The 25,266-nt window shown below is 36.8% G+C and overlaps 1 long non-coding RNA gene across 1 annotated transcript in view; it reads right to left on the bottom strand.

The window, feature by feature from the left end:
- The window catches only part of LOC138400119 (uncharacterized), a 95,396-nt gene that overhangs the window by 55,504 nt on the left and 14,626 nt on the right, over nt 1–25,266 (bottom strand). The window contains exon 2 of the long non-coding RNA XR_011236209.1: nt 15,574–15,624. This is a non-coding gene — a long non-coding RNA (uncharacterized lncRNA). The remainder of the gene's footprint in view (nt 1–15,573; nt 15,625–25,266) is intronic.

The following is a 25,266-nucleotide window of genomic DNA, read 5'->3' as shown; positions in this document are numbered from 1 at the left end:
CATTAGGGATCTGTTTATCTGTTATGCTGCACAGCAGAATCCAGACAGAAAACAGACTGTGAAGGAACAGATAGAAATGATTATAACTTCTTTCAGTTAAGAACTCAGTATCTGTGCTAAGCAACCTGTATATAAGGGAATGAAGGAAGCAAAGCCCAAGATTCTGAATTTTTCCACATGGGCTACCCCCAAATCTTCCATTATAAGGTGGCAATAACACTACTTAGGTACAGTGCTTTGCAATTGTGTTATGAACTAACTTAGAAAGTCTTAAGCACTCTCATATCATTAGCTATTTTATTGCTGTAATTTAGGATATTAAATAAGTAATTTATGTAAAATAAGTTTTAAAATTTATACCAAGGAGGAAAAATAAATCTTGAAATGAGTTTCATCTATGAACAGCAAGAAAAAATAAATGTATAGTGAACTGATCTCTTTTGGATTTCACTGGTACAAATTATATGCCTTTAGGCTTAAGACCAAATGGGAGCGCTTGTCTTGGCGGGTTTAAGATGGACTTGAACCGATTAGCTGAACCCATCAGGTGTGGCTGAGCCTGTCTTTTTCCAAACATGTACCTCCAGGATAATGAAAGGGGGTGCCTGTCTTAATTGCCTTTTAAATGAAAGAATTGTTATATTTTGCATTGAATTTGAATTCCCCAAATCTTAATATCACCATCACTTTTGCCAGCCTGTTAAAGAAAAAAAAACAAAAAACACTTGCTTTCTTTTTCCTCCCTTCCCACCCAGCCCCCTTTTCCCCTCTGGCCTGCCTTTCCCTGGATGCTACAGTTCACAGCAAAACCCTCTGGTAATGACAGCCCTGAAGTGATAATGTACTTTCCTGCCTTCCCGTTAACAGTAGCATGATCCTGCCATGCGTGCCAGCTCGGTGGCAGAAGAATGCTTTCACATTTTCTAGAGGTAAAAGGGACCAGTTCAATTTATTGTCTTGACTACCTCAGCAGTTTCACTAAGTTCTGGCACATAAATGGATGTTTTATTAAAGAAAAAGTAAAGGAAGGAAGAAGGGGAGGAGGAGAAAGAGGAAGAAGAAAAGGAGGAAAGAAGGAAGGGTGGAGAATCAGTCTCTTTTTCTGCTCCATATTGTGTCAGTGAAACCAAACACCACGTTTTGTTTCTTCTCCCTGGGATTCACTGGAGCATTCCACACAGTAAACGAGGAGTTAAGGTCAGTAATATCAAATAAATGCACTGGAGTTGGAGAAAAAACAAACGATCCATTCCTATGGTACTGTGGGCTCTCTGTGGAGTCAGCAATGGTCACCACGTGTTCACATATTTATCCTCTTCTTCCCCTTAGTTCACCTGTGACAGGAGAAGGCTGCACACCCACCCCACGAGTGGCCTCCATGCACGTGGCTGGCTGGCATCGGAGGGTCAGTCGTCCCGGCCACCGTGTGCGCCAGGATGGCCTGACCGTCCCTCCTCACACTCGCACCGTTGATGGATGGTGCGTCATTCTGCTGAGGTAACAAAACTAAAAACAATCAATAGTTCTACCCAAATACCTGTTATTTTAAAAATAGGGCCAGAGTGATTTCTTGGCTGTGAGGAACTCGGGAGACACTATTTGTTGTAGTTTAAATAAAATTGATTTTCCTTGCTTCAGAACCCAGATGACTCGCTGTGCTCCTGGTGTTTCAGGCTTGGATGAATTTATAATATATGAAACAGTTATATGTGTTTGTTTGAGGATGCCTTGTTTGCTAATGTCAGTGTTGCTTTACTCTGAGGTGCTGGAAGTTTACGTCCACGCTGGGAAAGGTGGGGGCAGCCTACGGACAGAACAGGAAAGAAGAGACATCGCTTTGAGTGCCTATTATCTTGTAAGCACAAGTTCGTGCTCTTTTTCATACAGTAGGCTAATGATATTTGAAGTCAAGTTTGTCTGGCTGTGGAGTCCCTGTTTTTCCGTTATACCCATGACCAAAGCTCACAGTGAGCAACACATTTTATAATGTAACCCAATATACACATATGTTACCAAAAACAAATTTCATGGAACAATACTTATCTTTATACTTAAAATTCACACTGATTTTATCCATCCTATTCCATAATAATTCAATTCTTTAAAATTCTGGCTGCAACCCCACTGAATGGGTCTCATCACCTACTATCGTAACATGACCCACTGTTTGATAAACACTGCATTATGCCGTGCTACTCTTCAAAATTTTAAATTATGCTATATTGGACTTGGTATTTGTGTGATGATCATGAGTGTACTTGCAGGTGTTGCACAGAAAGTTCCATCCACATGGTTCAGCTTTTTCATCTAAGAACTGAGACTTATAATATTTATTCCTCCAAATTCTTAAGTTGAATGCACTGGAGGCATTCATTCGCTTCTTAAAGGGTCTGTCACTTAAAATAAAAACAATTAAAATTGAGATAGCAAGTATTTTAGCAATAAAAGCCATAAAAAAGAATAATAATTACCATTGCTATTGTTACCAATCATTGTTGAACTCACAACCTGCCAGCCACTGTTCTATGAGCTTTAAATATAACTCATTTAATTCTCACTATCACTTTACGAAGTAGGTAAATATTATTACTTTCACTTTACAACCAGAATTCCTTCATTTGCTTTATCACAAATTTCCCACTGTAAAATGTTATTATATTTCACAGAAGATGAATGAGATTGTGACTATGACTCAAGAAATATGCATTTCTATGGTTGGTTTCAGTAAAATATAAAAGCCTGTATCATCGGATTGGTTTGATGACTCTGACTGGCTTTTTAATACTAAATCATAGAATCTAAGATAATTTCTTGTAGAAAAAATTTCAGAACATTCAGTGATGCGTTAGCATGCATTTGCCTTCAAATAACACAAATTTCTAGCCATAACAGTCCATGATACCTGAAAGCCCGAATATAATGACTGTGCCAGGGCTGGCTGATTCAGCAGCTCATCAGTGTCACTGGGGTCCCAGACTCCTTCCATCTTTCCGCTTTCCCGTCCCTCGTCAGCTTTGCCCTCTGATGGCTACATAGTTCCAGGTGTCACATCCAGACATCACAGTGACAAGAACAAAGGTCTCTTTCTCAGCAGTGAATTAAGTCCTTCTTAAATCCTAATGAGAAGATTTTCTTTGGCTGAAAATGAGTTACATGCTGATTCCTTACCCAATCACTGGGAAAGGAAACGGGATCACCAAGATGGGATGAGAAAAGCTCTCCCTCCTGGAACTAGGGGTGAGGTGGCCTGCCCTGAAGCACACAGGTCTGTGGACACGGATGGGGGTGGGGGGGGTCTCTTGGGAAATATATCAAGCAGTGTCGGATACAAAGAGGAAAAATGTTTGTTTTCAAGGGAAGATTTGGTCAAATATAAAGCGGATCCATTTCCCGTTAATCTCTTTAATGTTTCATAAAAATTAGCAAATTTACCAAGGAAACATATCTATAAAAATCCACTATACATGTGCTGTTTGATCTGAAATTAACAGGACCCAGTGCTTTCATTACCAGAAAGAAGAAAATTAGATAGGTTAATAAAACAAACATCTGGAAAATATCAACACTCATGAAAATAAACGAAGATCATCCTATGTATACACTGAAGACAAGTTGGCATTTGCCAACAACTACAGGTAAAATGTTACAGAAATCACTACTTCCTCCTTCCTGAGTGGATTTATACTAATTTCATTTAACTTATTATCCTAAGTGAAAATTCAGTTGTGGTTTTGAAAAACAGCCATATAAAAAAATATATAGACTAATGGTGTTTACTAATTTTTAATAGAGCCTACAGTTTAACACACTTAGGTTGAGTTTTTCCTGCTAGCTGATTGTGTCTGAGGTACCTGTTCCCTTCTCAAGAACGTGCAAACTGGGGGTTTTTCTTAAACTTTTCATCTTAACGTAATTTTAAACTTACAGAAAAGAGTTTAGAGAATAGCTCTAAGAATTCCCATGTAGCCTTCTTCCACATTCCCCAAATGTTAACATTTTACCACATTTGCTTCATCTCTTTGTGTGTACATACACACGCACACACATGCACACACATATATGCCTTACATATAAACATACATGTGTATACATGCACACATTGTAATAGAACCTGAGTTTTTAATCATTTGAGAGTAAGTTACAGACATGATGCCCCTTTAGCCCTAAATACTTCAGGGTGTATTCCTAATAAAGAAGAAATTCTTCTAACAGAACTACATACAATTATCAAAATCAGAAAATTAACACTGATACAATACTCTTATCTAATTCATAGACTTTATTCAGATCGTACCAAGTGTCCTAATAATGTTTTTATGGTCAAAGGAAAAAAAAAAATAGTCATGGATCCTGCATGGCATTCAGTTGTCATTTCTCTTTAGTCTCCTTTATGCTAAAACAGTTCCTTAGTCTTTCCTTGGCAGACAGTTTTTAACCTTAGTCTTTAGCAAAGCATAATTAAGAGAGCAAACATCATTCCAAAGCCAATGGATTTGTAGGGATGGTGGTTTGAACGTGATTTGTGATGCCTGTACAGCCTTTCTACCGTGGATGATTGGTGTGAGTATGTTTTCACTGTTCTCTCAGAAATCCTGCCCTGCACCACAGAATATGCAGCACAGCCTGGAGAACCAGGTGATCCATTAGTTTGTTACTAATCAACTCATCTGTTGCCAATGAATAGCTAGAAAAACATCCTAAAACACCCGAGACATATCTAAGTTTATTCTAAAAAAAGAGAAAAAATGAAGAATTATATGGGGGAAAAAACCTTACAAAAACATTCATTTCAATAACTACATGCTTAGATGCAAACCTTAGGAATACTTCAACGTAAACAGTTAGAATAGAGGTGTTTATAATTGGTTAAAGGTTCATTATTTCTGGACGTGCAGAATTTGGTTTATGAGTCTAAGAATAAAGACATTCAGATCAATTCCCTTTATCTTTTTATTAACATTTAAATTAGCCTACAAAAAACATTCACATATTTAAAAGTCCACTAAAGCCTGAGAGGCTCATTTTCCTTCACAGGATACAATGATGGTTTTAATTTTTTAATCTCTCAGATTGCATCTATATGGCAACAAGCAGATACTTTAGCAAGGAAGAAATGGTTCCAAAAAGGCATTGGCAAGTGTGTCTTACAACATATTTCTTTTTCTGGAAGGCCCCAGTGAAATACTTTCTGAAATGTTTTCAAACCAATGTATTCTACCACATGAAAGAGAAGTTACCTGACTACATGACTCTTGCCATCGTGTTATAGCCAAATTTGTAACTGATGCTCCCTCCTCTAGTCTTGTGAAAGAGAAGGAAGAAATTATAGCCCAGAGGGAGTATTTCCAAATGGGCCAAGGTAGAGCATCTACACCTGCAGCTGGGGATACAAAACACTTTGCTTTATTCAAGAACTACTTTCTTGAGTTGATTTTTTTTATACCTATCTTAAAGATAGGACAGCGCCCCTGAAGTAAGATTGGTAGCAGCAACCCCTTACTTACCCTGTTCTCAGTAGTGAAAACAGATTATAAACCTTTTTTTTTTTTTTTCCACGACAGAGTTGTAATACAACAGCAGGGCAGAAATCATTTGTTCACTTGAGTTCAGCTCAAGATTATACTTAAGTCTGATTGCAAAAGCCCATTCATATGAAAGAAGAGACAAAAGGCTAACAACTCTCTGGGAAGAGCGTCAAAGGCTCAATGTTTACAAGAAGAAATTGAGGGGAAGATTAGAGAATAATTTTCTCCTGAGGAATGATGATGGCTTAGGGGTCTTTTGTAGGGAGAGTCCTTCGCTAGGATTAAAGGCAGGATTATTGGTAGAGAGTTGAGAAATTGAAATGGAGAGCCTCTTAAAATGGCAATTTAGTTGGAATATCCAGGGAGTTCTTGAAATGTGAATTCTAAGGAAATGGGTAGTACTTAAGAAGAAAAGATAAACTCAAACACTATTTCAAGTGATGAAACTGTAAGTGGGTCACAAAGTGATGGAATTGTCAATGCCTTCAGAGGAAAAACAAAAAGACCAATAACAAAACGACTTGGGTCAGCTTTTAAGTAAAGGTACAACCTCAAGAAAATCCTAATGAGGAAGAAATCAATCTGCCTTGCAGCTTATGTTATAGCTAGACCATGGCTAAAAACAGTAGTAATTAGAAACTGAATTAATACATATTGCTTATTTTATCTAATTTCAAAAAGTTAGTGCTACCTTGTCATACTTAACAGAACAATATGATAGCATTCATTATATGTCAAGAATGGCTTAAGTATTTTAAATATTTTAGATCTTATTCTTGCAGCAATCCTAAGAAATAGGCACTATTCTTATCACCATTTTACAAATGAGTAAAACTGCAGCACAGAAAGGTCAAGTGGCTTTCCCAAGGCCACACAGCCAGTAAGTCACAGAACCAGGATTTGAACCTAGGAAGAGAGACTTTGGAGCCCTTGTTTTAACTATTTGCTCTACTCAGGGGGGAAAAGAAAGTAGGGAAAGAGAAAATAAAGAAGGCAGGCAGGTAAAAAAAGGAAAAGATAAATAATGAAGAACAGAAAGCTAGAAGCAATACTCCGAAGAGTATATAAATGATGACATAGAGATCAAGTTGTCAAAGGAGCCACAAATGCCCCATGTGCTCCCTGCCAGCAGAGTGAGACTATGTGCATGAGACAAAGAGTAAATTCTGTTTCCATCACTCTAAGTAGACCCACAGATGCCTCAGGTTCTTATAGATCTCACCCTTTGGGGCAAAATATTCATCCTTCAAATCATCCCATGGGCCAAAGGACAAAGGTTAGGTTACACTGTTGAACTAGTCCAGTCCTATTTTCTCCCATAAATGCCTAAACAAACACATCTACTTCACATAGACCCTATAACATTTCTGAGAGTTGTAGGCTTTTTTTTTTTTTTTAGAACGGCAATAAAGTAATGTAATAAGTGTATTGTTTGAATTTTTTTACTGTTTTATATATGATACCTGAGATTAGGCTTGTATCCCTTTTCTATAAAATTGAACAGTTTTCTTTTGTGCCATTTCAAATATATTATTGTATATCGCTGTAGTTTCAGATGTTTATTTTTTATTATTTCAGAGTCAAAAAATGAGCTCAACAGGGAAACAGGATATATGATTCTGCCTGCCTTGAAAAATGTAAGCCTGCAGCATTAACGGGAACTTTCCCCAGGACGCTGCATTTTGGTTTCCAACTAGCTGCTAATTACTTACTTACAGTGAAAGTGTCACACTGCTCTCCTTTCAACACTTTGTTGGCCAAGTGTCTCTGGCAATAATCTCTCAACACATAAGCACGGTTCCCTTTCATCACATTATTTAATCAATAAAGTAATGTCCTCATGCTGGCCAGGCCCAGAGCCATCTTGTCACAAGTGCTAAATAAATGAAACAAACACCAGCCCTGCTTCTACAACCTCTCCATTAATAAACATGAATGGAGATGCCTTTAATACAAAATCCATTCTCTCAAACGTTTAAAACTGCACACACGTGCACATTCGCGGGACCAGAAGAGGAATAGTTTACATGATGATGAGAATAGGCCAAGTCCTACTCACCAGTAGGTGGGGTTACATTGCTTCCAACTGGGAAAAGTACCCCTTCCTCTTCCAGGCTGAGGCCTGCTTGTTCCCAAGGGATGATGTTTCCTCATCCACTTCCTGTCGGCGGGAGGCAAGCACACCACAGCAGGGTCTTCCTCCCTGAAGGGAAGCAACCGTTCCCTCTGCTGCTCAGCTTACAAAAGAATGATGGCTGAATGTTGGGATGCCCCATGTTCCCACCTCTCTTTGCCAGGGGCCCTTCACCGTGGCGGTATTGGGCTTCCAAGTATAAAGTTTGGATCTCAATTCTTCCTCATCCTGGTTATTTCTCATTCGTTATAAAACTAGAGAAGAGAAGGGTGAGTCTCAGCCCCAGGCTCTTCCCAAATTCTAAAGCCTGAGAGCTCCTTGAGGAAAGGGGTAGATGTCTTTTTCCTCTCTATACCTCCATAGTCTAACAGATCCTGGCACATTCTAGGTATGCAATAGATGTTAACTGGATAAATGACTTCTTCAGATAGCACAAGAGTCACCTTCTATAGCATCTAGCATATATTAAGCACTTACCACGTGCCAGACTCTCTTCTTATAAGTAACTTATTTAATCCTCTCATTTTACAGATAAAGAAACTAAGGCTTGGGAAGGACATGTCAGTAGTTATCCAGAGTCCCAGCAGGTGAGAGACACAGCTAGGATATCTTCATTTCCCTTTTTGAAAAGTCTGCTATTTCCAGTTCAAGTCCTAGAAGTTTCAAAGTCTGGTTTCTGGGATTTTTTTTTTTCTGGAATGCCTGGGGTGAATGAATTCTCATGACCAGCTGGCATTGCTATCAGCATTTCCAGGGTAAGCCAGCTGTCCCCAAGTTTCAAGAAACATGGCATTCAGGAAACAGGTACCATGATTTTACAAATAAAATCACTCTGTAACCATTCCACTTCCTGTGAAAAATCTCACCACTCCACAGCACTTCCATGGGTTTCCAAAAGTTTCCTCTATCTAATTCCCAGTAATCTGCAATCACCCTCCTTGCCACCTCACCTCCAGGTGACACCTTCCTCGTTTCCACCTTGTAGCAAGCATGGTAGAGCTCCTCTGCCTGCATCACCCAAAGCACCATTAAATAAGGGCTATGTAAAACCAAGTTTTATTGAGGATTATGGAAAGCAATTAGATTATGCCGCAGATTAAAAACTAACTTCAAGGGGAATATTTTACATCATAAATATACTCAGCTATTTTGCTACAGGGAACCTGTTACCAGCCCTCATTCTCCCTTAGGTCCTGACAGTTGGCCCTGGTATCTTCCTACTAAGACCCTTTTACTCCATCTCTCCTCTCAAACCCTAAAACAGCTTCTCCAGCTGCCAAGAGACAATTACCAAATTCTTGTTACTTGATGATATAAAGCAAATAAAGCATTCTCCCCAATATCTAGATGAGTTTGGGGGCGCTCACTTTTCATAAAAGAAGAATTTTCCTTACAAAAAAAGAAATCTTCTTTTTTGAGGGTAGTCATTTCCAAAGGAAGCCACCCATTATGTTTCCTTCATGGCTCGATTTTTAGCTGTTTGGATAACCACCCTTACCAGAAGCAACGTTGTATTTAAGATGCCTAGAGGAAGCACAGCCCAGTTAAAGTATTCTTTTCTCAAATAAAATATAAGTAGTTCCTCCTAAACTATTTGATAAGCCAGTGTCATTTAGGATGAGCATCACACCCCTAGGGTTGTTCAACAAATATTTGCTAAATAAATTGGTAATTGCAGTCACTTCTCAAAGGAAAGAAGACAAAAGGTAAAGGTAAGGTAAAATTACTTTATTTTTACTCTAAGAGCAAAAACTTTAATAATTGCCCTGAGTCTGTTTTAGCAGAAATTAGATACTTGGTTTTCATTAGCAAAGGCATTCCAAGATATTTCTCCTAATGAAAATCTAAAACCAGGCCTTTAAAATGGCTTAGTGTTAGTGATGATTCTTCAGAGAGCTCACCAGTTTCACGGCCCTATGGGACATGTTGATCATTCATTTTATAGGTCAAGTGCAAGTGCATTTATTAATGTATGCTCTAATCTAACCCACATTGCAGGATTAATTTCACAGTACTTGATCAATGATACCCAAATTAATGGATTCATCAGTGGTGCCTATTGAGACACCCTTGTCATTTATATTGCATTTCTTCCAATTTATAATTAAGCATGTAATCTGTGCAGTCTCTAAGTGGACTCTTGAAAAGAAATCTACATCAGAAGAAAGTGTAGAGATTTTTATTATGTTGAAGACTTTGGCTCATCAGTTACTCCTGTTCTGTTCCATTAGTGCTCCTATATCTTGACAGGCATTTTCTCCCAGGCTCAAGTCCCCACATTCTTAGAAATCTTCAATCAAAGATTATATTCTATATCATGACTTTTCTTTTCCCATAAAATTTCTGTTCCTACTACTCCATTGAAACAATTCTCCCAAAAGTCTTCAACAATCTTCTAACCACGAAATGTAATCACCTTTCATAGAAGGGGTAGCATTTGGTATTGCTAACTACACACTTAGGCTTCAAACTTTTTCAGCTGCTGGACTCTAATACGTTACTCTTTCCAGATCCTCTTCCTGTATCTCTGTTCAGAATTTATTGGTCTCTTTGTTGGATCTCTTTCTACTGGCTTGTTAAACCTTCCTCTAAGTTCTTCCCTCTCTTCTAAACCTTTTTACTCTAATTCTTGGCAATCTACTCCAGTGGCTTCTGCAATCATATCTATGTACATAATTTCCACACTTAAGCTCTAACCTAACTACTAAAGAGGAAAGCAGGGGACGTATAAAATAATATGGTAGAAATAAATTCCCAAATGCCATTAATAGCAGCAAATATAAAAGAATTAAATACTCCAGTTAAAAAGATTTTCAGTAAAGAACAAGACAAATTAGTTACAAACTTTAAGACTGAATAAACATAAAATTCATTTAGATGTATTTGAAAAAAAGGAAATCCAAAATATAATACAAAGACACAGGCGGTGGCTCACACCTCTAATCCTAGCACTCTGGGAGGCCGAGGCGGGAGGATTGCTTGAGGTCAGGAGTTCAAGACCAGCCTGAACAAGAGTGAGACCCCTTCTCTACCAAAAATAGAAAGACATTAGCCAAACAACTAAAAATAGAAAAAATTAGCCGGGCATTGTGGTGCATGGCTATAGGCCCAGCTACTCAGGAGGCTGAGGCAGGAGGATCGCTTGAGCTCGTGAGTTTGAGGTTGCTGTGAGCTAGATTGACACCATGGCACTCTAGCCCGGGCAACAGAGCAAGACTCTGTCTCAAAAAAAAAAAAAAAAAAAAAAAAAACAAAGACACAGAAAGGTTGAAAGAAAGAAAAAGGATACCAGCCCTCACTCCCACCAAAAAAAAGTATTTTGAAGTAAAGAAGGTCATTATATATTAAAAGCATTAACAATTTGCCAAGAAGATATAAACATTGTGAATTTGTATATATCCAACAATATGGCCTCAAGAAACAAAAAGGAAACATCAATTGAAATCCAAGAATAAATTGATAATGCCACAATTATAGTGAGAGATTATATTATTAATAATACCCTTTTATTAGTAATTGATAAATCTAGGACAAAATATTACTATGTATTCCATCATATTGTACATATAAAATATATCCACCAATTAAAGAATATATACTTTTCTCAGGCCCATGTAGAAGATTTACAAAAGTTGACCATCTAAACACAAAGAAAATCTTAAACTCTACATCCACACCAACCTGAACACGCCCAATCTCATCTGATCTTGGAAGCTACTGCAGAGTCGGGCCTGGTTAGTAATTGGATGGGAGAAAATCTCAACAAATGTCAAAGAATCTCTGTCATTCAGACCACAATCTCTGAACAAATGCCATAGGATTAGAAGTCAAAGACAAAAAGATAATCCTACTATTTGGAAATAAGATGCACATATATGTATAATTTGTGGATTATAATTACAATAGTAGTTTCAAAATATTTATAATAGAACAATGAAAATTTTACATATCAGAACTTGTGGGATACAGCTAAAGCAATATTTCAGAGAAATTTATACTTTTATTTATATATACTGTTTTAAGAAAAAGAGTGAAAATTAATAACTCAATTATCCAACTGAAGAAATTAGGAGAGCACAAAGAATAAATACAAAGTATAAAAAATAAAATAATAAAAATAAAAGCAGAAATAAAGAAATGTTTAAAAGACCAATAAAAATAAAGAGGATCAGTAAAAACAAAAGCCAGTTTGAAAACAAAAATCTAGTTAGAAAAACCACTGGCCAAAATGACAAAAAAAAGACAAAAGACAAATAAATAATGTTAAAAGTAGGAAAAAAGGACATAGCTACAGAAACAGTAGAGACATTTTTTAATTAGAAGAGAATACTACAGCCAAACTCATGCCATAAAAATTTGAAAGCTAAGATAAAAAGGCCAGTCTCTTCAAAATATATGATTTATCTGATCCATCTCAAATAAATAAATAAATAACCTGAATGGATTTATGACCGTTACAGCACAGATATTGAATTCCTAATTAAAATCTATATACCTCACTTTCCAAATAATAAAATAACATGAAGTTAATTTTTTAAAGCCTTTCATACAGGGAGAATGATGTCTAAAATCATGGACTGTTAGAACTGTATGAATTTTAGCATCTGATTCAACCCTTTGCTACAAATAAGGAAACTGAAGTTCAAAGAGACGACAATAACAACCACAACAGCCACTCATGTTAACCAAGTCCTCACTATGAATCAGGTATTATGTTATATACACTTTGCAATTGCATTTAATATCAACAACCCTGTAAAATAAGCACTAACATTTTTATTTTGCATATGAGCAAATTGTAGCTTATAAAATTAAAATAACTTGCTTAAGGTCACTTGGCTAATAAGAGGCAGTAGGATTCAAACTCAGGTTTTCCCTGCTACACTTGTGCTCCCAGCCACAGCAGTAGAGACCAGGGGTGTGTGCAGCAAAAGCATGGCAGATACTTAGTTCCCTCTGACGCTTCCATACTCTCCTCTGCCTCCACTCCCGCCCCCGCCAAGAATACCTTTCCCCTACCACACCATCTCAAGGACAGTTGCGGGGATCTATTAGGGATTTACATATCTTAAAGAAATTTTTGCACACAAGTTCTATATAAAACAAATTATTTTGCTGGCAAAAAGATATCTCACCTTTGCAAGGGAGCACTAAAGACAAAACAAAGCTAGTGAAGGATATGTCACTGCCATCAAATTCTCCCCTGCAGAGAACATAGATACAGTATAGGAAGATTATTCAGCTCCTAATTAGCTGAATAATGTTCTCTTGTAGTAAGGGAAAGAATGCCTCTCCCCCAAAGATATCCACATCCTAATCCCCAGAACTAGTAACTATATTTCATTACATGGCAAGGGAAAATTAAGGTTGCAGATCAAATTAATGTTGCTAATCAGCTGACCTTAAAATAAGATTATCCTGAATTATTTGAGTGGGCCCAATGCAATCTCGAGGGCTCTTATAAGTGGAAGAGAGACAGCAGGGTGAGACAGATTTGGCCTAACACTGTTGGCTTCAAAGCTGGAGGAACGGAGCCATGAGCCAAGGAAGGTAGAAAGCCTCTCGAAGCTGGAAAGGGCACAGAAACAGATCCTCCTCTAGAGCTTCAAGAGGGAGCGCACCCCTGCCTACCCCATGACTTTAGCCCAATAAGAATCTTGATAGATTTCTGAGCTCCAGAACTGTAAAGTAATAAATTATGTTGCTCTAAATCACTAAGTTTATGCTAATTTGTTAAAGGAGCAACCGGAATCTAATACACTTCCACATAAAATAGTATAAAATGTCATGATTTAGAGGCACGACTTCCAGTGGCCCAGCTCTGCCTATAAGAAAGCACACACAGATAGCAGGGAAGCAGCAGCTTCATGCTCAGAAGTCTGGCTCTTCTAATTACTCAAATGCAAAAATTCCAAAGGACCAGCTAGAACATACTTTGAGCAACACTAACGTTCGGTCATGTATCCCTTAATGATGGGAATACATTCTGAGAAATGCATTGTAAGGCGATTTCATCACTGTGTGAACATAGTAGGGTGCACTTACACAAACCTGGATGGTCCAGCCTACTACACATCTAGGCTGTATGGTCTAGCCTTGGGCTCCTAGGCTACAAGCCTGTACGGCATGTTACTGCACTGAATAATGGATGCAATTGTAGCACAATGGTAAGTATTTGTGTATCTAAACAGAAAAGATATAGTAAAAATATGGTATGAAAGACAAAAAATGCTACCCCTGTATAGGGCACTTAACATAAATGGAGCTTGCAGAACTGAAAATTGCTGTGGGTGAGTCGGTGAGTGAGTGGTGAGTGAATGTGAAGGCCTAGGACATTACTGCACACTATTACACACTTTGTAAACACTGTACACTTATGCTATGTTTACAGAAAAATATTTTTCTTTCTTCAATAATAAATTAAACTTAGCTTGCCATAATTTTTTTTACTTTACAAAATTTTTAATTTTTTTTTAACTCTTTTGACACTGTTGTAATAATGTTTTGGTTAAAGCATATACAGCTGTACAAAAATCTTTCTTTGTATCCTTACTCTATAAGCTTTTTTCTATTTTTAAATTTTTTTCTTTTTTCTTTTTTTACTTTTTAAACATTTTTGCTAAAACTAAGACACAAACACACACATTAGTCTAGGCCTACACAGGGTCAGGATCATCAATTTTACTGTCTTCCACCTCTACATCTTGTCCCACTGGAAGGTCTTCAAGGGCTGTAGCACCCAAGGAACTGTTATCTCCTGTGATAACAATGCCTCCTTCTGGATACCTACCGAAGGACCTGCCTGAGGCTGTTTTACAGTTAACTTTTTTTATAAGGAGAAGGAGTACACTCTAAAACAATGATAAAAAGTATAGTATATTAAATACATCAACCAGCAACATAGTCATTTATTATCAAGCATTATGTGCCATACATAATTGTATACGCTATACTTTTATATAACTGGCAATGAGCATCACCACAAACATGTGAGTAACGTGTTGCACTATGGCAGTACAACAACTACAAAGTCACTAGGTGATATAAGTTTTCCATCATAATCTTACGGGACTATAGCTGTATATGTGACCTGTCATTGACCAAAGCATCATTACGCAGTGCATGACTATATGTATATATTTTTTTAAATCGTAATCTGCATAAAAAATGTGTAAATGAACAAATGAAATATTTCATCCAAAGTGCTAAACAAGAGTATATAATCAATACATGTTAGCTGTATTTTTTTTAATCAGTACCTACTATTTCTTGAGCACCTGTAGTGCTTACATACATCCTCTAAACCTATGACAATCTCTCAGTACCATTTCATCAATCTCGGGTCAGTATCATTTTTATCCTACAGATGAAAAAATGAAAGTTTAGAAAGATAAAGAAATTTACCCAGCTCATCAGTTTTGGAATTAATGTATAATTTTTAAAGTGATTCTATTAAGGGATAAAACTAATTTATTGTGTAATGTTTAGCATGTTTTATTTAAGAAACATCACTCATAGATGTTCCAGATTTCAATTAATTTAACCTATGAAGTGGACATATTATAGGAATCATCAAAGAGGGATCACAGATGTAAAAATGCAAAAATCTGTCTTCTGGTGTCAGCTTTAACTCCTCCTCATTGTGACATCTTGGACAAGTCTCTGGATCCCAATTTTCTTGTCTGGGAAAATGAACGAGGGAATTAAAAACTCACCACGGTCTCTTGCAGCTCTTAAATTCATGACTGCATGATAAGTATCTTCCTCAAGGTACTAACTGTCAGAACTACTAGTAATTTACTTATTAATGAGATGCAGCATCTTCCTCTCCACTCCATCTTGACGCTCTAGCCCTGATTCCAGGGCAACAGACTCTCCCTTTCACTTCCCCCACTGATTTCCCTTTTAACTCACCTATGTCGTGTCCCTGCTTTCTCAATTCTTTGATCAGGATTCCTACATTCTCTGTTTGGGAGAAAAAAAGTGAGAAGAAATTAAAAATAGGTACTCAATAGGTGTTGACTTTCTGTGCTAGGAATAAAAATGTCTAGTGAATATTTGGCAAGATGATAAAAATTTCTGAAAACCAAATATAATGAAGAAGATTGAGCCTTATACATTTTTAAGACTTTGTTCTCTTTTTTATGTTTCACTAACTGAAACATTAACTAAAACACACACACAGAGGCAAACACACCCTATGATCCAAAGTCCCTCTAATTCAACCCTAGCGCCTCCCAAAAAGAGTGTTATAGGGTGTGAACCACTAACTCACTCTGAGTCCTTTCACCATCCTTTATTAATATCTATCAACATATGATATAACAAAAATGGATTTTGTTCTTCATCAATAAAAATTCCCCAAGTTATATAGCCCTAAAGCAAGAAATCAAAATGATCAGAGAAAGAAATGCTGAGTGTTATACCAAAATTACCCATCATCACCTAGAGGGTTCCCAGTACCATAAGCTGCCAATTCCACACCACACATGAGTCTTACAGCATGAATATGGAATATTAATATAAAAATACATATCTGTAGATAAGATAGTCATAGTTTACATTATGGGCTGCAATTATAATTAAATTTGGCATATTTCTGCTGCTATGATTTAAAAGATTAACTAAGTTGGACAAGGTCTCAGATCTTTAACTACACCCAACCTGTTTGTGATTTTTGGCACTCTGCATTTTAGGTGTGTTATGAAGATGACAATGTGCCAGTCATCCAAGCTGTCAAATGCCTGCTAAAATCTGTTCAGAGCCAAACTCATTTGCACTCGGATGAACACCTCCCAAGAAGCAATCACTTAAATACCTACAGTTTCAGGTGCCACTTATGGCTAGTAAAACAAATTTTACAACAAATCCAGATGATTTTTTTCCCCAAAGTGTTGAAATAATTGCATAGAATAAACGAAGGTAAAGAATTATAGAAGTCATTAGCACTGTAATTATAGTATATCAAACATTCACAGAATAAAGCATTTGGGTTTGGACATGTATGCAATTACATGGTTTAAAACATTCTTCTGCAACCACTCAATTAACATTACTTTGAAACACAATTTAAAAATATGTCCTCCATTTGGAGAGAAGGACACTTTCACACACTGCTGGTGGGAGTTTAAATTTACACAAATTTCTGACAAATAATTCAGGGATATGCATCAAAATGTTTTAATGTTTATATACTTTGATCCACTAATCACAGAAGCAGAGTCTACCCAGGTAAAGACCAGAGTGAAGGTGGTGAAACAGCCTTCTAAGCAAAGCATGAAGTGACAAAAAGTCCAAAGATCTTCTCCTGAACTGCTAATAGAGGTCTCTGGCACTCACGGGCTCAGCGTTCACAATCTGGGCTAGGTGATACGGAGGAGTCTGTCATGTCACTGGAGTATGACTGTATCTGCACGGCTGGAGGCTTGAGAACATTTCTTTGCCAGTGAGTGTGTCTCTTGTGATTGTCTTTCGTGCAATAATCTTCATTAGGAATTTGTGGGACTATTTATATTTTTGGTTATACCTCACTGCATTTTTACGGGGAACATGATATGCTATGGTGGTACTTTGAAAACTGATAGCTGGTTTCTTCAGGAACATGAAGGATCTAGACTAGTTTGATACAGCAGTACACACACACACACACACACACACACTCCCCAGCGTACATTATCTTGGTTAGAAAATAAAGGACCTTACAGAAAAAGAAACTTTTTGGGGGTGAGGGGAGAGTAATATCTGTTTCTTAATATATCCATCAGCACATGCTAAAGTGTGCTGAGGGAATCAACAACAAGAAAATATCAGTGGCTTAAAACAGCAGTTTATTGCACATTTATATTGTATCTCAGCAAGCACAGAGGCAGGGAAAATGTAACGAGCCACTCACTGGCTCTTAAAGCTTTTGAAAGGAAGTGACAGATGATTGGTCCATTCATACTTCATAGGCCAGAGAAAGTCGCTTAGCTGTTCCTTGATTCAAACGGGTGAGGTGTTTCATTCTCCTACATGGCCTGAGTATTTGTAAATAATTATATAGACTACCATTTTTAGTATTTTGAAATTTTTGTTGCACTGCTTTAAAAAAAAAAAGAGAATCAACAACATGGTCCTATCTCCTAATGGCTGAAAGCGCCTCCAAAGCAGACATGTGCAACCAAGAGAGATATGGACTTAGGGTGACAGGAACAACAGAGCTGGCCAAGGCTGGTGGTGAAGGTGGCATATGGACCCACAGTCAATGACAGTGACTGGTAAGGGACATGGTTAGCATTTGAAGAGAGAACGCCTCAAAAGAAGACAATGTTTTTACATTAAAGTTAAAAGAGGTAGGCATGAGAAGTGAGAGATTGTTTCCACCTTCCCATCACACATTTGGGGAAAATCTGATCTTATTTCAGTCATAGATCTAAGGGAGATCTATGAAAAGCTGAAGACCAAGGGGAGAGCGTATTTGCTATGGAGGAGGGGCTTCCATGGACAGTGTGAGGACAGGGGCAGTGACAATAAAGGATGGGCAGTGAGAATGTGCAGAGTAGAGGGAGAAGGCACTAGAAAGAACAGATGACTACAAGCTGGCATTCAGAGCACAGCTAAGCTTGCTTGAAGAAAGAGTTTTGGGGTAATTAGCTGGCCCCAAGTGTCCAAGTGGAGGCTCAGGACAAAGTGGGGCTTCTAGTCCTACACAGGCTGAGGTTGTAGGTGAAGATGCTAAACCCACTACAGGCTTAGACTCCAAGACTGACATAGATCACATGATATTTTCTTACTCATTCCACACATAAAGGCTTAGGCCCTGAACCTATTAACAACTGGAGAAAACAAGGAAAATCCCTAAGCTAATGACAGCTAAACCATCCCTTTATGTTTCACATTTTTTTTCCTTTCATTTTAACGCAATTGTATACATACTTCATCTTTGCAAAACAATCTTCTATAAGGATCTTAAAAGTTTCTTAAAAGAAACTTTTTCTTAAAAGAAAAAGACAGTGTAAGAAGAGAATTGGGCCAAAAGAAAAAGCTAGTTTAAAAAAGAAAAGCAGGCCGGGAGCGGTGGCTCACACTGCGGGGTGCAATAGCACACCTCCCAGTGCTAATCCTAGCATTCTGGGAAGAAGAGGAGGGAGAATCGCTTGAGCTCAGGAGTTTAGGACCAGCCTGAGCAAGACTCCTGTCTCTACTAAAAATAGAAAAATTAGCCAGGCATCATAGTATGTGCCTGTAGTCCCAGCTTGGGGAACCTGAGGCAGGAGAATTGGTTGAGGCCAGGGATTTGAGGTTGCAGCAAGCTAGAATGACACCACTGCACTCTAGCAAGGTCAACAAAGGGAAAACTCCATCTCAAAAAAAAAAAAAAAAAAGCAATTTCAAGGTTAGGGAACATGGCAGAAGAAAGGATGGAAATAAAAGTGAGAAACAAAAATATAAAAAGTGATAGATTCTTAAGTTGGGTAAAAGTGTTAAAAGGGGGAGGTAGAAAATTTGTGAAATTGTGATGTACTAAAAACAGTTGCAGAAACTTGAAGGAAAGGAACAGTGTGATTCTTACTAAGGATATAACTGAAAACTGCTATCATCACGAGCTGCTTTATTTTTTCTCTCTCTCTTTTTGTAATCGATGGAGAACTAAAGATATTATTCTTTATCAATTGTGGGTTGTTACTTTTTTTCTTTAGGAAATAGTTTTTGACTACGATTTCTTTTGAACAAAACATCCTCCTCCTAATTGCATTTGCTGGTGACCTGCAACTAGGTATTTCCTTCAGGAACTTCATGAATGATATCCCCTTGTATAACTCCATGGCTGTCAGTGCTGTAAACCAACAACCTAGACAAACACCTTTCCTTACCACTCCTCACCAGGATGGCTTATGCTTTCCCAGAAGAAAGAAACTCCTCTGTAACATAGAGAACTCTACTGGTGTTTTAATGCTGACTGCTAAGTTAGTTGATAGAAATTCCAGCATAGTATTACAGTAGTATAAAATCAAGGAAGTAGCCTCCAAATCATAACACTTTATAAATATCAAGAATAAGAAATTCTTTCTAGTTGATTAAAATTCTAGGATCGATGATTTTTTTTTTTTTAAAGTTCTGGTTCAATTTTCCTTAATTATATAATTTTTAGCAAGGCACAAGACAGAGGAATTTCTGAACTGTACAAAAAAGAAAATTTATGGAGAAGAAATCAAAATGTTTGTGTGAAAATAAACTAAACTCCACTAGTAATAATAAAAATGTGCAAATAAAATACTTTTCTTCTGCTAAACTAGCAAAAAGTGAATAAACAAAAATATCCAGTGCTTGCTAAGATGGAGCAAAATAGATACTTTCACACACTGCTTGTTGGAGAGTAGATTGTTCTAATCCTTTTAGAAAGCAATTGTGTAATATATCAAATGTAAATCAAATATAAAATATTTATAAATACAAAATAAAAACAAACATTTAAAAATATAAATATGAATAACTCAATAATTACACTTTGGGGAATTTATCACCAAAGCCTTATACATAAGATGTTCTGCACAATATTATTTATATTACTGGAAATTTAGAGGTTTGGAGAGGGGACCTAAATATTTCCAAAGAGGGAAATGTGTAACTTAATTATGTTATGATAAGCCACTATGTGATACATTGCTACTATTAAAAGTGAGGCTCCTAATACTATTTACTGTCATACAAAAGGTTTCTGCAATGCAAAAAACATTATAAAAATTTAATCTACAGATAAATACACATTCACAAATGTGGTTTGTGTGCATGTGAATGTGTATATGCACACACACACACAGACACACACACACATACTCCTTAGGATCCTTTTGGCTGGAAGGAATAGAAAACCCTATGAAAACTGGCTTTTAATTAAACAGTAAGGACACTGTAAAAGTCAAGATCCTATCAAGAAACAAATGACACACTTGTTTAATGTAATATATTAAATAAATATAATTTGAATTTGATGAGGGTTTAGAAAAGGACCAGTTGCGTAGGTGTAAATGGGATGTAAAGGAATCACAGGAATGGGAACAAGGGGTAACAAAATTGCTACCTTCCCAACCCCTCACTGGAGAAGGAAAGGAGGGTACAGCAACCAAATAATAGATAACTGATCAGCAAAACTGGTTTGGGGGGTTATGGTAAACACACGTACCAGCCTCCAAAGAACCTGTGAAGACTTGGTCAGCACCCCCTGGGATGCGAGGAGCAAACATAAAGAGCAGAACAGAAAAGGAATCCATTGTGTGTTCTCTACACTACAAAAGCTAACCCATCCTGAGTGTGATGTGCACTATCTAGGGAATGGACACGCTTGAAGCTCAGACTGGGGGGGGGGGGGAGCATGGGCAATATATATAACCTGAACTTTTGTACCCCCATAATGAGCTGAAACAAAAAAAATAAATAAATTTATATTAAAAAAAAAAAAAGCTAACCGGATATAGTGCCAGCATGGGTCAGTTCTGTGGCATCACAATAACAAAGGCGCCTTATAGCTTGTGGGAAGAAATGGCTCCCTGAACATTCAAAACCACGCATCACAAATCTTTGTGAGGGGTTCGGTCTATTTTTACCAGACCAAAAATAGTAACATTAAAAACTGAGACAGATGTATTATTTCTGGGAGGTCTCAGGATAACTTTTGATCTGCTTTAAATCCACAAGGAAGAAACAGTATGATACAACCATTGTCAGGATGCAATAGGCATCACTTTGACATCATTTGAAGCGAAATTGGTAAAATAAGAACAAAAGGCAACAGTGACATAGTGATCCCTTTGAAAAGAGATTAAATTATATCCATACTAATAATTACTATGGTATCAGTTACTAATACATACAGTTTTAGAAATGCTGTGCTAAAAAGTAAACGCATAATTTTCTGATTTTGATCATTATACTGAAGTTATATAAAAATATATCCTTTTTGGTACTAGACATTGGAATATTTAGAGCCGAAGGAATATTATGTCTGCAATTTCCTCCCAAATGGTTCAGGAGAAATAACAATATTTGGAAATATACATATACATACAGATGGGAAGAATGATAATGCAAACATGGTAAAATCATTTAATAGGAAATCTGAGTGATGATATATAGGAATTCTTTGTACTATTTTCACTTTCCTATAATCTAAAATTATTTCAAAGTAAAATGTTAATGTATAAAATTTCAAGGAAAAAAATTTGCAGAGATTGAATACCTCTTCTTAGTCAAAAAAATGAGAGCTACAGAAATAGTTATTGAGGATGGCAGTGTTGGGACAAGAATAGATTAATGGAAGTTTGTTTATCATTAAGTGGTTATTGAATACCTACCATGAGAATATTCTGCACCCTACCCAAATTAGATACTTTTTTAGTCCAATGAAAACTCCTTATCATTTTATATTGTTAAAGACACACTTAGTACTTAATATGATGCACTTTGATCTAGAACCTACACCATCTGGTGGACTCAGGCATTAAAGACAGTGAAGGAAAAGTAGAATTAATTAAAATGATAGTACCAAATTTGTAAACAGACTCATATATAACTGTCATTAACATACACAAACAGAAGATTAATAGTAAACTAAATGTTAATATATTTGTCATTGAAAACAAAGCTGTATTTGGTTGTTTTTATCTTCTCATAAACTTAATAGTCAGACAGGGAAAATACACATTTACTTGTAAAATATCATAAAGTAATTCCTTTATGATCTGGAAATAATTTTATTTCTGAAAAATGTTAAAAACTATAGATTCTCAATCATGTACTCAACACTAATTTAATAGATATTGAGAGACCACATGTCAGGCACTGTTGTAGGCACCAGGGATATATGGTAGAGAAAAAAAATAAAAACAAAAATCCCTGTCTTCTTTGTGTTTACACTGTAGTAAAGGTAACAAAATATAACCAAGCTTTAAAAAAATAAAAAATATATAGTGTTAGTGATACTTGCTAAGGGAAAAAAAATAAAGAAGGAAAGAGGGATAAGAAATGTGCAGGAGTGGATGAAACCTCAGACAGGGTATAGTAAGGGAAATGATCTGGAAAAGGTGGCCTTTGAATGGAGCCCTGAAGGAAATGAGGAAATAAGCAATGTGAATATCTGGAGGAAGAGCATTCCAGGGAGGGAACAGCAAGTGCTAAGGCCCTGGGGCAGAAGCATGCCTGGTGGGTGATTGGCCTTTTTGGCCAGAACAGAGAGAAAAAAGGGAGAGCAATAGAAGATGAAGTCAGGAAATTACCTGGGACTTAGGTCTCATGTAAGTAAGGATGTTGGCTTCCACTTTCAGTGAGATGGGAAGCCATTAGCAGAAGCATGACATGATCTATCATGTGTTTTTCAGGATTACTCTGGCTTCTGTGTTGAAAATAAGCTTCAGAAGAACAAGGGCAGAAGCAGAAAAAAAACAGTTAAGATGACTATAGCAATAATCCAGGCAAGAGATGATGGCGGTTGAATTTTTTTTATATCCAGGCTGTCCTTGGTTGGAATGGACTACAGAACTATAGATATGACTGTGCAAAATGAAACTGTGCAACTTAATAATCAATAATCAATTTTATCTTAGTAATCCATCAGAAAAATTATAATTATTCCACAATCTTTAAATTTTTTCTCAAAACATTAAAAACTCTCCTATTGTCAGTTTAAAATGTATAGGGAAATGGAAAAAATACTAAAACTATTATTTATTCAGGACATAGTAATTTAAAACATCAAAAACATTTAAGACATCAGAAAACCAGTATTTTATTTGTTTGTAAAAAACTTGTCAACAGTGCTTTTCTTTTTTTTTTTTTTCAATTGTCATATAACTTACAATAACGGACAAGCATCTTTCCTATGCCTTCGTGACTTATTTAATATTACACTTCTTTATAAATTTGGATCAGCTTCCAACATTTAATGTTTGCACTTTCAATGTCATGAAATGCCTCTGAGAGTTTCTTTAATGTGAAGTTATTTCTCTGTGTCACTTTCTGTGGAGCATCTTCATCCTTTTTATCACAACTACTTCTTTATTTTTGTTGATTTGTCAATCTGAACTAAGTCCTTCTGGCTACAACTCTAGAGTGTTTTGAAGTATGGTAGGGCCAACATTCCCATGAATAGGTATTTCTTCTGCAACTCCATTTACATTTCATTTGGATTTCACTTCCAGCAGTGTCATTTTTTTGTTTCTTTGCTGCACTTTCATTTTTATGGGCCAATTCCTTCTTTCAATTATCCATGTTTGTAAAATGTCATGTGGGGTTATCACTAAGAAGCAAGGAGGTAACACAACTACACACTTTGCTGTCTGTGCATAAACTGAATAACAGATGTGCAGTGATCAATCACTGACAGGCTTATAAAGAAGTCATCTGATTGGTCATTGATTATGATGAGCATCGGTTATTTGTGTAGGGATTTGTAGACTGAAGAGCTAGTAGTGAAGTTTGAACTTTATGTAATTACTCAGTTAATATATTGTGGTCACTGAAATTTGAACCATGTTGTTGGTGAGCTGGTATTATGTAAGTAAACCATGGAAACTGAAATTCAAGCCTATCAGAACCACAAAGTGAGGACTACCTATATTATGAAGTCAGAGAGAAGAAGATTTTTTGGAAGAAGAATGTGGAGTGGGAAACATAGTTTCTCTTTCATAGCATATCACAAGTACAATTTTACATTTGTTAGTGATGTTGATTATCTGATACTGACTGCCCCTCTTGACAGCAATCTCCATAAAGGCAAGGACCCTACTTACGTCTTTGTTCACCATTAGTCAGTTGACATCGCACTTTCCCGACAAGTCTCACAATAGCCCCATGCAGTAGGTATTACTAATCTCATTTTGCAGATGAGGAAACTGAAGCTCAGAGAAGTTAAGTAATTTATGCTCATTTCACACAACTAGTAAGTGACACACCAGGACTCAAATTCACATCCTCTGAAGTCAAGTCCAGTACTCTTTCCCTTCAACCACCTCCTCCTCCCTAATAGAAATAGTACACATTCCTATAAAGCCTTGCTTTGGAAACCATAGCACCATGTTTTCGGTACTGTAATGAATCATCATATGAAGCTGTAGAATATAAGTGAGAGCAGAAATAAAACAAACATGGTATGCTTGAATCTCCTGTCTGTATAAGTATCCTACAAATTGCCATTTAATTTCTGGTCTTAACCTTCATGACAAGCATTTATGAAAAGACAAAAACCGGCAACTACACTGACTGAAGGAAAAAAAAAACAAACAAACAAACAAAAAAAACACCAAACAACCACATCCTAGACTTCAGGGAATTTCCAATATCTCCATAAACAATACGGATGAATGAAGAAGTGCATTCTTGAATTGCTCAAACTCTATCTGTGAATCAGAACATTAAGGACAGGTACCTGGAAGGTAGGAAAAGCTTTGACTCACATCACTGAGCACACCTAACTCAAAGGTGTCTCAGTGCATTTACCAGAAATCCACCTCTTTTCTTCAGAGGAATTATCTTCTAATCCATCAACAGCTTTCTCTTCCTTCACCATTTCCAAGGCTGTTCTTTTTCCACTTGCATCCAGATACCATTCCTCTCAGGATGCAACAGTATCAGTAA

The sequence above is a fragment of the Eulemur rufifrons genome, chromosome 19, assembly GCF_041146395.1.
Source record: "Eulemur rufifrons isolate Redbay chromosome 19, OSU_ERuf_1, whole genome shotgun sequence".
Taxonomy (NCBI): Eukaryota; Metazoa; Chordata; class Mammalia; order Primates; family Lemuridae; genus Eulemur; species Eulemur rufifrons.
This window is presented reverse-complemented; position numbering and strand designations above follow the sequence as displayed.